Source organism: Chenopodium album, chromosome 3 (assembly GCF_948465745.1).
Source record: "Chenopodium album chromosome 3, dcCheAlbu1.1, whole genome shotgun sequence".
NCBI lineage: Eukaryota > Viridiplantae > Streptophyta > Magnoliopsida > Caryophyllales > Amaranthaceae > Chenopodium > Chenopodium album.
Window position 1 is genome coordinate 71,366,380 of NC_137836.1, and position 13,165 is coordinate 71,379,544.

General features: G+C 32.9%; 1 pseudogene across 1 annotated transcript; it reads right to left on the reverse strand.

Annotated features, from left to right (window-relative positions):
• Positions 1-9,596: 9,596 nt before the first annotated feature.
• On the reverse strand, positions 9,597-11,609 carry LOC145624124 (putative galacturonosyltransferase-like 7 pseudogene; annotated as a pseudogene). Its single transcript, XR_014110382.1, has 2 exons — positions 11,122-11,609; positions 9,597-11,007 (listed from the first exon to the last, which is right to left on the reverse strand). The product of XR_014110382.1 is annotated as a putative galacturonosyltransferase-like 7 pseudogene (transcript).
• Positions 11,610-13,165: the final 1,556 nt, after the last annotated feature.

The window sequence follows — 13,165 nt, forward strand, 5'->3', positions numbered from 1 at the left end:
AAAAGTAAAAATCCAAAATAATTTGGGGAATAAATTAGAAGACTTACTAAAAAGGGAAAAATTCTAACAATGGGACTTTAATTTTGATTTGCCAAAAAAAAAAGAATAGTAGACTCTAATAAAAAAAACGAAGGGAGTAAAATATATTAAATGTTAATATATAATATGAAAGCATTCTTCAAAAAAAAAAAAAAAAAGAATATTATAAAAACATATACTTGTATTATTTATTGAGACGATATTAACAAGATCTAGCATGCATGAGTAAGGGCATGTTATCATACGATTATTTCCAGTTCAGTTCAGCTCTAATAAGTTCAGTTCACTTTAGTTCAGTTCAACTCCTAATTTTCTTCTCTTATAAAATATTCATTTCAGTTCAGTTCAGTTCAGTTCAGCTCTAATAAGTTCAGTTCAGTTCAGCTCTAATAAGTTCAGTTCAGCTCTAATAAGTTCAGTTCAATTCAGTTCAGTTCAGTTCAGCTCATTTCAATCAATGAGAACATGCCCTAATTGATTAGCATCAACAACCAAAATGTTTCAAGTTGTCAACTATAAAAAAACGGAAGAAGTATACTTATTCAACGTGTTAACATGTTTAAAGTTTACTTTCTTGAAGTCACGTGAGAATGTAAGTAACAGGCTAACAGCCATTTAAGAAAAAAGTTTTTTTTTGATAGGGAATTATTTTACTAATATTGTTGAATGCACGAGCAAAATGGCATTAATCTTTATATGGATCACAACCTTCTTGAACCTTCTATGCTTGTGCACAACTGCACACTATGCAATCTTAAAGTTAAGGCTTTTTCTAAAGTGGGAAAGAGATCATAAAGTAACAAAGGTACATTGCAATGTGGTGCTTAAAGTATATGCTATTATTAATAGTAATTGAGAAGTGAGAGTACGTTACTCTAGCTAGTTAACAGCCCGGCTAAGCCCAAACGTAACTGAATTAGATGCAAGCCGTACAAGATTTATTAAGATACAGCTCACGTATATTCGGATATTGTTATTACTAAATGGTTTTGCATGGCTTAATTTGTATGCGGTTAGATTCTTTTCAACAAAAAACATTGACTTGTAATAAATCAAGTGTAGATTATCTATTCCTCTTAAGTGTAGAGGGGGAAGATAAGAGAATTTTGCAGGTCAATGCTTAAGTGTAGAGGGGGAAGATAAGAGAATTCTTCTACTTCCAAGCATTTTTAGTTGATAGGGTTTGAACTTCTGAATTATGATTTTCAAGAAGCCGAGTTTCCCACCAACTCCACCAAACATGCTTGATGTATTGAATAGTAATTAATCTTAATAATTTGCACACTCTTTTTCTCCACAAAACATCTCCTTTAGTACAAAAATACAAGCACCGAATCGTCTATTATCATAAACCTTGTTGATTTAGATATCCAATATCCAAGTTTGGTGTGTCAATCCCTCAATAAGGATCACTATATTCCAATTTGTAACTCAAAATCTAGAATGTGATCCATTTTTTCTGCATGAAAAATAATAAATTGATTGGAATGTTGAAGACAAAACAACAAAACTGTCAAAATCAACAACAAAATAAATATGAAAAAAATCTATCAAAAATTGGCCTAAGAGGAGGTGTCGGTTGTTCAATCCCAATCATTTCAAAAAACCCCAAAAACCCCAGCTCATATTTCACCCTATAAACTGCCAAAAATTAAGAAACAAGTAACTTAATTTTAATTTCTAATAATATTAGTATGGTAAATCAATCAAGATTTTAATACGAAGATTAATGTTAAAATAAAATCCAATCATAGATGCCAGAGAGGCTTATGATGTGATTAAAGTTGAAAAGCGACTAATGTTACATGTAAGCAAGTGGCCACGTGGTATAGAATCGGTCCTATCCATTAATTTTTTAAAAAAATATATAATTAAAAATATAAAGGCAAAAAAATACTCGTAAATAAATAAAGTTGAAGGTGAAAATTCTATTCCTTGGATACGATATTAAGCAACAATGACGTATTGAGTACTTTCCCATGTTCCTCAACATTTATTTAACACTTTAAAATCATACTTTTAGTTTTTGTTTTTATCATTGATTCCTCTCTTGATGCTCATGTATACACATATAGTGCCTACTTTGTTACGTCAAGAATTCGGTATTCATAGGACGATTCACGAATTATACTAGTATATCTGTATATGATTGTATAAAATTATGAATAAGTGATGTGCTAATGAAATGAGATGAGACAATATATGCACTATTCAAATTCGTTCACAATTTATACTATCTCCATCCTCCGGTTCAATTTACTCGCAACAAAGGACATATTTGCGGAAACCAAGACAAAAGATTGAAAGTATGATTATGAAAAAATTAGGGTATATGCTTAACTACTAATCCAACAAAAAAAAAAAAAAACAAATTCAACCTTAATTAATTAAATAACCCACCACCAAGCATCACCGAAACCACCAACCACCACCACCCAACACCGAACCCAGCACCGTCGACGCACCCGACAAACTCAGCAACCCCGACGAACTCAACAACCCACGAACCCAGCACCGCCGACGCACCCCACGAACCCAGCAAGTAAGACACGAACCCAGCACCACCGATGCACCCACGAACTACCATCTACCACCCAATGTACCCACGATCTACCACCCAATGCACCCACAATCTACCACCAACCGACGCACCCACGAACTACCATCTACCACCACCGACGCACCCACGAGGTTGCCGGTCTAAAACCACGAGGAAGGAGGAGAGAGAAAGATCATTATTTTCATCGTTCACCAACGAACCCTGTCACTCTTAACACCACGAAGCCACCCCAAAAAGGAAATTGTTGCGAGTAAATTGAACTGGAGGTAGTACATTTATTTTTCAATTTTTTTAATTATGAAATTGTAAGTTTTACGCTTGTCAATGTATGTATTGTATAATTATTATTAGTATCTTTAACTTTTTTATTGTATTGAAAGTGAGAAGGTGTTGTGTGAGACCGGAGCTATGATGAGACGGGTATAATTAAGCTATCAGACATTTTATATAAGCTTTTTAACCATGTTATTTTTTGAAATTAAGATATAAGTTTTTTGACATTCTACATAAGTTTTCAAAGTTTTATACTTATAATTTAAGTTAATTGACATACTAGTTTTTGAAATTTTATATATTGGATGGGCCTTATAGTGAAAAGAATTAAAGTAAAGAGTGCATGTAGTTGTGTATGTGGATAGTGGAGCGTTTCCATGGCCTCATAGTTAGGCACTAGCAAATACTATATAACAATGTCAATTTTGTAAATAATGACATTTTAAGAGTACTGTTGAGAGGCAATACAATACTAATGAACATTCTTAGCAGTATTATACATGATTTAAGTAGTGCAAAAAACACTCTGAATAATACTTAAAAAAAAAATATGTACTTCCGTAGTATTAATAGGACTTTGATAAACGGGTATGGGTCACACTCGTCACAAATGTCCACTTTAAACGACCAAGAAAGTTCCACCTCAAAACCATATGGCAATGAGGGAAGTAGCCCCTTAGCCTTATAAAGTGGACACGACTATGGTTGTTCATCGGTCCAAGACCGGACCGGAACAAAGACCGAAAATTAGAATTTTAAGAACCGAAAACCGAACCAATTAAGTAAGGACCGATTTTGTAACGTCATTTTTGCGTCTTTTTTTGTATGTTTAGTGCAAAAAAACTTATAAAATTAAAGTATTCTAAGCTTATTAAGGATAATTTTAAACGTTATTTAAGGTTTCACACATATTTTTTATAAAAAAATTAGTCCGGTCCAAAAAGGGTTTTGGATCGGACCGAAGACCGGAAGACCGGACCGATTAATTCGGTCTGGTCCAGTCCGGATTCGGTCCGGGGTGGTCCGGCCCATTTTTTTTGGTCCGTACCGATTTATGAACACCCCTAGACACGACTTTCTCTTTTCTTCAACGTGGGATACACATCCCAATATTTTTCTTCACTTTTATAATCTTTCAATGTAGGAAAATACTTTCACTCGCATGTGGGGTTTTTTTTATGGGTTCAACAGACTTTCAGTAGTATAAAAGGTTATGCAATTTTGTTTGTGTCTAACAGTGATGTATTATCTACGTTACATATTAGTTGTAACTTTGGAATTTTAAAGGTCTCACAAATAACACCTAAAATCTACAATTAATAACAAAAGGTAGGACAATAGTAGAATTTAAAAAATAAATAAACTTTAATACGTAGTAGTTTGATTGTCATAATCATTTAATCATTTCAATTTTTTATTTAATGTACTGAGTATATAATTAACTAATATTCCTTTCAATGTACAACTAGTGTGTGGCCCGGACTTTGCCCCGGATTTTTAAATAATTTCGTTTTTATATTAGACGCTTTAAAAGACGTACTTTATAATTTTTTTACGTGGTAAATTTAAAAACAATGACAACAATAACTCATTTTTGGATTTTTTTTTGTTTATGTTACATTATAATACTTGTAAGTTGTAATATATGTATTTATACATAAATGTGGAAACATAGATTATAATTTAATTCAAGCTAAGATGGTAATGCATGTGGTTTTTATTCAATGAAGTTTAGGTTCGAATCTCTTTGCATCTATTTTTAATTTAATTTGGATAATTGAATGATGATGTGGCATGAAGGTAGAGGTTGTTGAATGATGATGTGACGTAATACGGGTGTAAGAAGAGGTACATGTGGCACATACATAATTTTATAAACGTCTTTTAATATATAGTATAAATTACATTGTAAAAAAAATAAAAAATAAAAAACCGCTTTATATACACCCGCATGTACCGTACACCCAACTAAAATAAAGTTAATTTTTGTTTTTCATTTGATGATTAAATGAAAAACAATTATCAAAATGTGAACAGAAACTCATGGGTGTACGGTACAACCAGGTGTATATAACAACTTCTCATTCAGTCTTACTTTCGCTATCAATAATGTCATTTTTTAACATTGGTGCATTTATCAATAGATTAATTGATAAATCAATTGATTTAAGTTAATTTATCACATTTTAACCAATTACCTCTACAAGAAAGCTTTAATTTAACGTCTCTACCAATGCACATCATTGTATCTACTTCATATTTTTCCATGATTTTGAGTTTTTGACCGCATTTAAACGTATCACATCATCACTAAAAGTATAATATGCGACATATATAGTCTATATATACATCTAGAAAAAAATAAAATAATAAATCAGATTGTTATGGAACTCATAGAAGCTTCTATTTAGGCTCCATCATGTTAAGACAAATTGTAACAGTTCAGTAGTAGTTGATTTTATTTTATTAATTAAAGAAAAGAGAAAATAAAAAGGAAAAGAAGAAGATAATGGTGAAAGGTAGTCAATTATAATTAATGTTAAAATAAATAAAAAAAAGAACAAATGGAAGAAGGGGAAGGAGGGCAACAGCGAAAGGTGAGGTAGTTCACAAGACTCCCACCGCTGCCACCGCACACACTCTCGTTCTCTCTCCTATTACATTGCATCCTTCATTTTCTTTTTCTTTTTTTTTTATTATATAAAAAATAAAATTAAAACCATCTTTGATTTTTTTTATTTATTTATTTTTATTTTTATAAATAAATGTTGACACACACATCTTAATCTTATATTTCACTTTCATTTTTTTATTAAAAGTTAAATATTCCAAAAGTATTAATATTTGGGACTTTGTCTATTTTGTCACTATTTTATTGGACACAAAAATAATAAATTACTACCCCCACTTGAGCATTAAAGAAATTCTTAATAAATACTCCGTACAAACTTTCTAAAATTATTATAAATAAATACAATACAAAAAGTACTACTAGTATAAGTTTTTGAGTTTTGAATACAAACCTAGTACACTAAGAAAGATTAGCGGCCTTTAAATGTTTTAAATTTTAATAAAATACTTCTGTTTTCTTTTGAAGATAAACAAACGGCTAGGTATTTCACAGGGATATGAAAAAAAGTTATGAAAAAGTACGATTTGCAATAACATAGTAACTTTGCTTACGAAATGTTTTCATTCTACTCCCTCCGTTTTTTTTATATGCATCACTTTCTTTTTATGGGTGTTTTTTTTATATGCATCACTTCTATATTTGGTAAAGTTATACCATATTTTATTATTTCTCTCTCTTATTTTAAACCCACTCAAATTATTTTATCATTTCTCTCTCTTCTATGTCTCCACTTAAATAATAAAATATCTATTCACTCTCACATACTTTCTCTTTCATAGTCCCCATCATACTTTTATTATAATAATTTATTCACCCACTCACAATATTATATTTATCTCCTAAAACTTTGTGCATTCCCAAGTGATGCATATAAAAAAAAAAAAAACGGAGGAAGTATTCAATTAATGGCCATGTTTGGTAATTGGCTTTTTAATGACTTTTTGGTTAGCTTTTGGCTTTTGGCTTTTTTAGATGGTCAAACAGCCAAAAAATGTGTTTGGTAATTGGCTTTTTAGTCAGCAAAAAAGCTAGCTTTTAAGCCAAAATGAAAAAGCTGCTTTGAGTAGCTTTTTTGTTGGCTTTTGGCTTGTTGGCCCACAAATTATCTAATAAACAGCCAACAACCAACAATTAATTTACCAAACACTTTTATAAACAGCCAATTTCAAAAGCCATTATAAACAGCTAAACATTCCAGCTGGTCAAACAAGCCAAGTGAACCAGCCAACAGCCAACCGCCAACAGCCATTTGCCAAACAAGGCCAATATGTATATGTAGATCTAAATCTCTTAATAGATGTCGTATGACATTTATTTATGAACAATTTTATTTAAAAAAAAAGGAGCATATTATAACACTATTGAAGTAACCCCCAACTACATGTAAAAATTTGTGATTTAAGTATGACAATGATATTCCAATCGAATTAATTCCATTAACCTCTAGTTGTAGCAAAAGCATAAGTTTCAATAATTCTTTTGGCCTATCTAATCAAAATCTCTCATAAGTCAATCTCCATTCCCAAGTTGTTCCTAAGTGAAGACCAAAGTCTATTTGAAACTTTTAGTTACTCCGTATAATCTACTTACAATATATTAATTTGACTAGCTGATTTTTATTACTCATACTTCTTAAGTTGTTATGTAAAAGTAATTGGTAAATACAGAGTATTTTCTATATTTCTTGTTTATACATTTTGAATTTAACATTATTCATAGTAACATATTTTATCCCTCTTTATCAACCATTCTCACAAGTTAATTTGATCGGTCAAAAATCTCCCTTTTCCATCCCCTGAATCCCAGGTTAAGAGTAATACAGTAGAAATATGAAGTGGGGATTATCTTTGGTGATGCCTACCAAAAAATGGACACGCAAATGGTGAAACGTACGGTATCAATTTAATTTGAAAAAGTGTCACACACTTGGTTTAGCATTAACTTAGGATAAAATAAAACACCATCAATAACAGGAAATATTATTATATTTACGCAAATGTTTTCTACCAACACGATACCCACCCCCCACCCTAGGTACTTGAGCTAAATCATCCAAAAAAAATCATCAAAACATTACTAATTCATCAATCCAAAAGGAGGTGATGAAGTAATCACTTGTTTTGATTAGTGTAATAAATCACTCAATTTCACCACCTACCTAAATTCATAATGATTAAAAAATATCTTACTCAAAGTGAATACTAATGTGTCAAATGATGAACAAGTAATCATAACAAGATAAACAACTAACCGACATTAACCTAAAGGTGTATTCTATTCACGTGAGCTTATTTGAAGTTTAACCCGATTAGCCATGAAACTTATTCTTTTTTAAAGTTGATCAATCCAAATAGACCTAAGGCTACTTAGAAGATTCATCACCTGAATATGACTCGATTTAAACCACCTGACTTACACCTCGAACATTTACTATTCTTCAAAGTCATTGCCCACCCACAAACCACATGAATCACATTAGACCTATTGACAGATTTTTCTAGTGTCATAAACTTTATATGACCTATAATCAACCCATCCATGTCATATAAATATATAGTACACCTGCAGCACAATAGATTTGCATAACCTAGTGCAATTAATTCATGCATATCCCCCAACTTCCTCCATTCAAGAGTAAATACACTTATACACTACTTAAAAACAAAAGAACTTTTAGGGAAAAGTTATCAGAAATTAAAAAATACAAGTCAGAAATTATTGATAAAAGAATTAAAAAACACGACTGACAACTCAAAACACTAGAGTAAAAACCTTCCTACCTATTCTATAGAACAAGTTGCAGGGAAATTAATTAATTTGATAGTTTAATTAAGATAATTGCTTAAAACAGATATAAAGTAGTTAAAAATTCAATTAAATAGAAGGACTGCAACAACTGAAGAACAGAAGAGGGAGCAGCAGCATCTTTCTTTCCTATTAATAGGAACAAGAATCTAGTCAAGACTACAATGCTTGCATCAATTGCCGAGAGATTATTTCACATGTACTCCTATTATGTACTTGTACTTACTCTACTATCCGACATTATTATTTTGTCTCTGTAACACCTTGTTCAAATGGATAATAAGCCAAGATAATACTCTTAATTAATCTAATGATTCCGAACAGATGGAAAAGAATTAAACTATTCTGAGACAGATGGAAAAAGAAGTGTTCAAAATATTCTCCCATGAAAATTATCTACAACGGGTAAGCATTTTATAGAAGATGAGTGAAAATGTACGACACGGGAAAACCCAGGGGTAGGGGCAGGGCATTTGGGGTTTAGTTCGGGTGCTAAAATCTCAAGCTAAACTTGGACCATCTACAGAACAAAAGGATTCTTCAAACGTCTCAATCAGCAACTAGTAAGTTTCACAATAAAAAAAATGATCAACTAAGTACTTGATTAGCAAATTATAATACAAATTGGTAAATTCACCTGTAAACCAGAACACACCTATTAATTGTACCCGTACCTGTATCCGAAGTTCATACAGTAGAATGTTACAAATACAATTTATTGAGAAAATCAAAAGCAAGACAGCATAGTACTCAGTTTTATTGTTTCAGAAATACAGTAGTTTCCAGCTTTGCACCAGTTTAGTCAAGGAAAAAAAGAAACACCTTAATTGCTACTACTTGAACAGAACATACTAGTACATTTCAGTAATTCACCGACAAAATTTTTCTACACCAAAAAGTAGCTCATATATAACCGTTGAAGAATTATACACCAAATGTCAATAGTAGTAGTTGATAATTACCTAGTTGATCAAAATACACTCGAAATGTCGATGTAAACTAGCTTAATTAGTAGTAGTAAAGGCTTTTTGGTCGATACTCAAGACCTGTGATTAAATCCCGTTTACTTGAATATCACTACCATAATGAGTGACTCTATATGCACCAATAAGTTACACTTGAAGTAGCAAAAGAAAAAAGACATCATGAGCAAAAATGGAAAGAAATCATCATAATTGAATTTTTTTTTTTTTTTTTTCAATTTTTTTGCTTATTTCTTTTTATTGAGGGTAATAACAACAGTAACAATGGGAGTGAGAGTAGCAAATTAGCAACAAATACAAACACTTTGAGAAACTAATGATGATAATATATTCCATAATATCATGATTATACTCTCCATTACCGGATAATTGATGACAAAAGCTGGTACCCAACCTTCCATCCATCCAATTAAAGACCAAAAAAATTGACAAATTCCCCCATTTTAAAAGAAAAAAAAAATAACAAAGAACATAAATTAAAAATCACAAGGGGGAAGAAGAGTAAATAAAAAAATGAAAAATTAAAAGAACCCGTAAAAATCATTGAAAAAAAGAAAAAAATAACACGGGTGAAAGTTACCGGCGCGTGGTGTGAACGTACAAGTCGTAAGGCGCCCAAAGCGAGTCCAATGGACAAGCGTTTCGGGCGTCAAGTCGCAACCATGGCTTCCCTGAGCCACTCCAATGGAGAAGAGACACTGGACCAGCGTGTAAATCTCTGCAACTACCTCTAACATTGTCACCTCCTAATCCATGCTGGTTCCATCGATGCTCGATTGGTGCCACGTGTCCGGCGAACACCAATAGGAACGGTGGCAATGAGCCGAGCTCGTAGATCCTTTCTTTTCTTTGAATTTCCATCCATCTTTCGATTCTTCTTGTGTAGCCTTGCGCTCTCCATTTAACAAGATCAATTACCATTACCCCTGTGTTGAAGTAGCATGGTTTCCGGTTTTTGAAGGTGCCGGAATACCGGGGTTGTGACCAGAATACCGGGGTGAAGTACTTGGTGAAGTTGGCGTGGCAGTATTCCGGTGCTCCGATTGTTTTGTACCCGAGTTTTGTGTTCCACAGCTTAGCAATGTCGTCGACAAGGATGAGATCGGAGTCAAGATATATGACGCGACGAACGCAGGGCTCGAGGAGGGCAGCAAGGTAATTTCTGGCGTAATTCAGAGGTTGTTCAAGAGCTTGACGAACAGAGGTTGAGATTAAAGGGCGAACAATGCGATCATCGAAAGAGTAGAGCTTAAATTTGAGGTTAGGGAAGGTGGATTTCACGAGACTCTCGAGGTTTCGAGTTTCGTGGGAGGTGAGAAAATGGAAGAAGACGTTTTCCGGGCAGAAAGAGTGTTGCAAGACGGAATGTACGGCGGCGATTGACCCACGAAGGTAATCGACGTCGAGGGTGATAGCCACGTGGACCAATGAGGGGTCACAGACGGTAGAATGAGTTGTTGAACGACATTCATCGGCGTTGCGAAAAGCCGGGGAGCTTCGGAATGAAAATCGATGATCTAAAAATGGCGAAGATGATCGAATCGCTTCTGCTGGTGGGAAAGATTGAAGGGAAGGTGATAGAATAATCATGATTAATGCGGCGGAAAAGAAGCCGGAAAATCGAAGAAGCCACTGCATTTTAACGGTCTGATTTGGGGGAAAAAATTGAAAAAACTAGGGTTCTTGTTCTTCTTGTTTTCTTTTCCTCCCAAAATCTGCAAAAATTGAAAATCACCCATCAAACAAAAACCAGGGAATCAATCAAAACTCATTACAAATTAACAAAATTCAAATTGTATGATATAATCGAATTGAAATGTGTGGATTACCTGAAATGAGAATCCAAATCTAATTTTTTTCAATGGTGAAATTAAATTCTCTCTCCTCCTTCTAGAAGAAATGGGGAGGGAGAGGAGAGAGAGGGAGGAGGGAAAGAATCCATGAAGACGGCGAAAGTGGTGGTGGTAAGGGCGGTGGAATAACCCCACCCAACCACTGGTAATTGATGAAGAAGAAGATGATGGGTTGATTTTCTCTCTCCTCAAACTTTATATTTTTGTGAATAATTAATTATTTAGGTAAAATTAGTGATGTAGAATAAAAATTAAATGGGGGTATTTTCTGAATTTCTCTCTCTTGAAGGCGGGAGGAGAGAGAAAGAGGGTGAAGGTGAAGAAGAGCAGTAGAGAAGAGAGTGAAGAAGGGAGGAGAGAGAATGAATGAATGAATGAATATGTGAATTGTAATTTCCAGGTTGGATATTAAAATGGAGGGGTATGCTTTGCTTTTCTCCACCATAGAATTGGGTTCCATCCTTAAGTAGCGCATTTTATGTAAATATAGTTATTTGTTCTCAATAATCTAACTATACTCATGGTTGTTTTGGTTTTTAGTTTTTGGTCTTTTGCCTTTTCAACTCCGTACGGTTTATAGTTAAGTAAGGGTTAGCTTAGTGGAAAGGAAAACATCTTTCAGCGATGAAATTTGGGGAATAAATCTCTAGTTCTCTAATACGAGCACTTTGAGTGAAGGGGATCTCTTATCTAACCCGTGTTTTTAAGTGTTTAGCCGACTAAAGCTTTGTAGTTTAGTGCTGCTATGCTCTGTTGAAATATGCTCTGCTCTGGATTAAAAATAATAATTAATAATATCAATAAAATAATATTAATAATAACAATAATAATAATTAATAATTAAAATTTAATAATAATGAGAATAATAATTAATATTTTATAATTATAATCATAATAATAACTAATAATTCATAATACAAATTATTAATATTTAATAATAATATTAATTATTAATAAATAATAACAATTTCTAATATTTAACGATCATAATAATAACACTTAATATGTTAATAAGCTACATTCATCGTTAAGAATGAAGGTGGAATGTTCGTTTGGATAGTTAAAAAAATTGTGGAGGATATTAGATAACATGCCACAAGTGTTTCAAAAGAGTCAAATGTCAATCATTGTAGTCACTTACACAATACATAATTTTATTCGGGTGAATACGCTTGGCATACCAATCGTTCAATATTATGCGAATATAGGAGTAGCAGATTCAACTATGTTTGCACAATGGCGCAAAGATAATATGGCCAAAGTGCAACATTGTATAGCACGCCGAATTTGGAGGGCTCATCGATCAGAAAGCAACAATGAAGGTGATGACAATGAATATTATTAAAGCGACATTGAAGATGATGACAATGTAGTTCATATGGAAGTAAGTGGTTAATTCACCACAATGTTAAACTCTTATCTAATTACGTTCCTATTATGATATGTGGTTGTAATAATTTAAAGATGTTCAACTATTATCTTTTATCTTTCTAATATTAACATATGTTAAAGATGGTACACATCTATTTATGTTTTCATTCAACTAAACCAATGGTATGCACTTGTTTATAATAATAATAATAATAATAATAATAATAATAATAATAATAATAATAATAATAATAATAATAATAATAATAATAATAATAATAATAATCATCATCAAGGGTTTTTTACGGGGATATTTATGGGGATCATGCAGCGACTTGTGCTGGAATGATGGGTATTAAACATCGGCACAACGTTGTTCGTGACACCCTTATTGATATTTGTTTTCGGTCTGGGATTTCAGTTCGAAAGGAGGTTTACGTTAGGTTGACTGGAGGGAATGACGGGGCTCTTCGACCAGCAGATGTGTTGCTTTATTTCTGGGATAGAGGCCTTGATGCATGTGTTGACTTGACGGGGTCTTTACCTTTGACACAATCGGGGGTGTCTGACTTCGTTCTTGGTCGTGTTGTGTCGGCGGCGTCTCAACGGAAGCGGGATAAGTATGGGGCGTGTTACAGGGCTATTGACC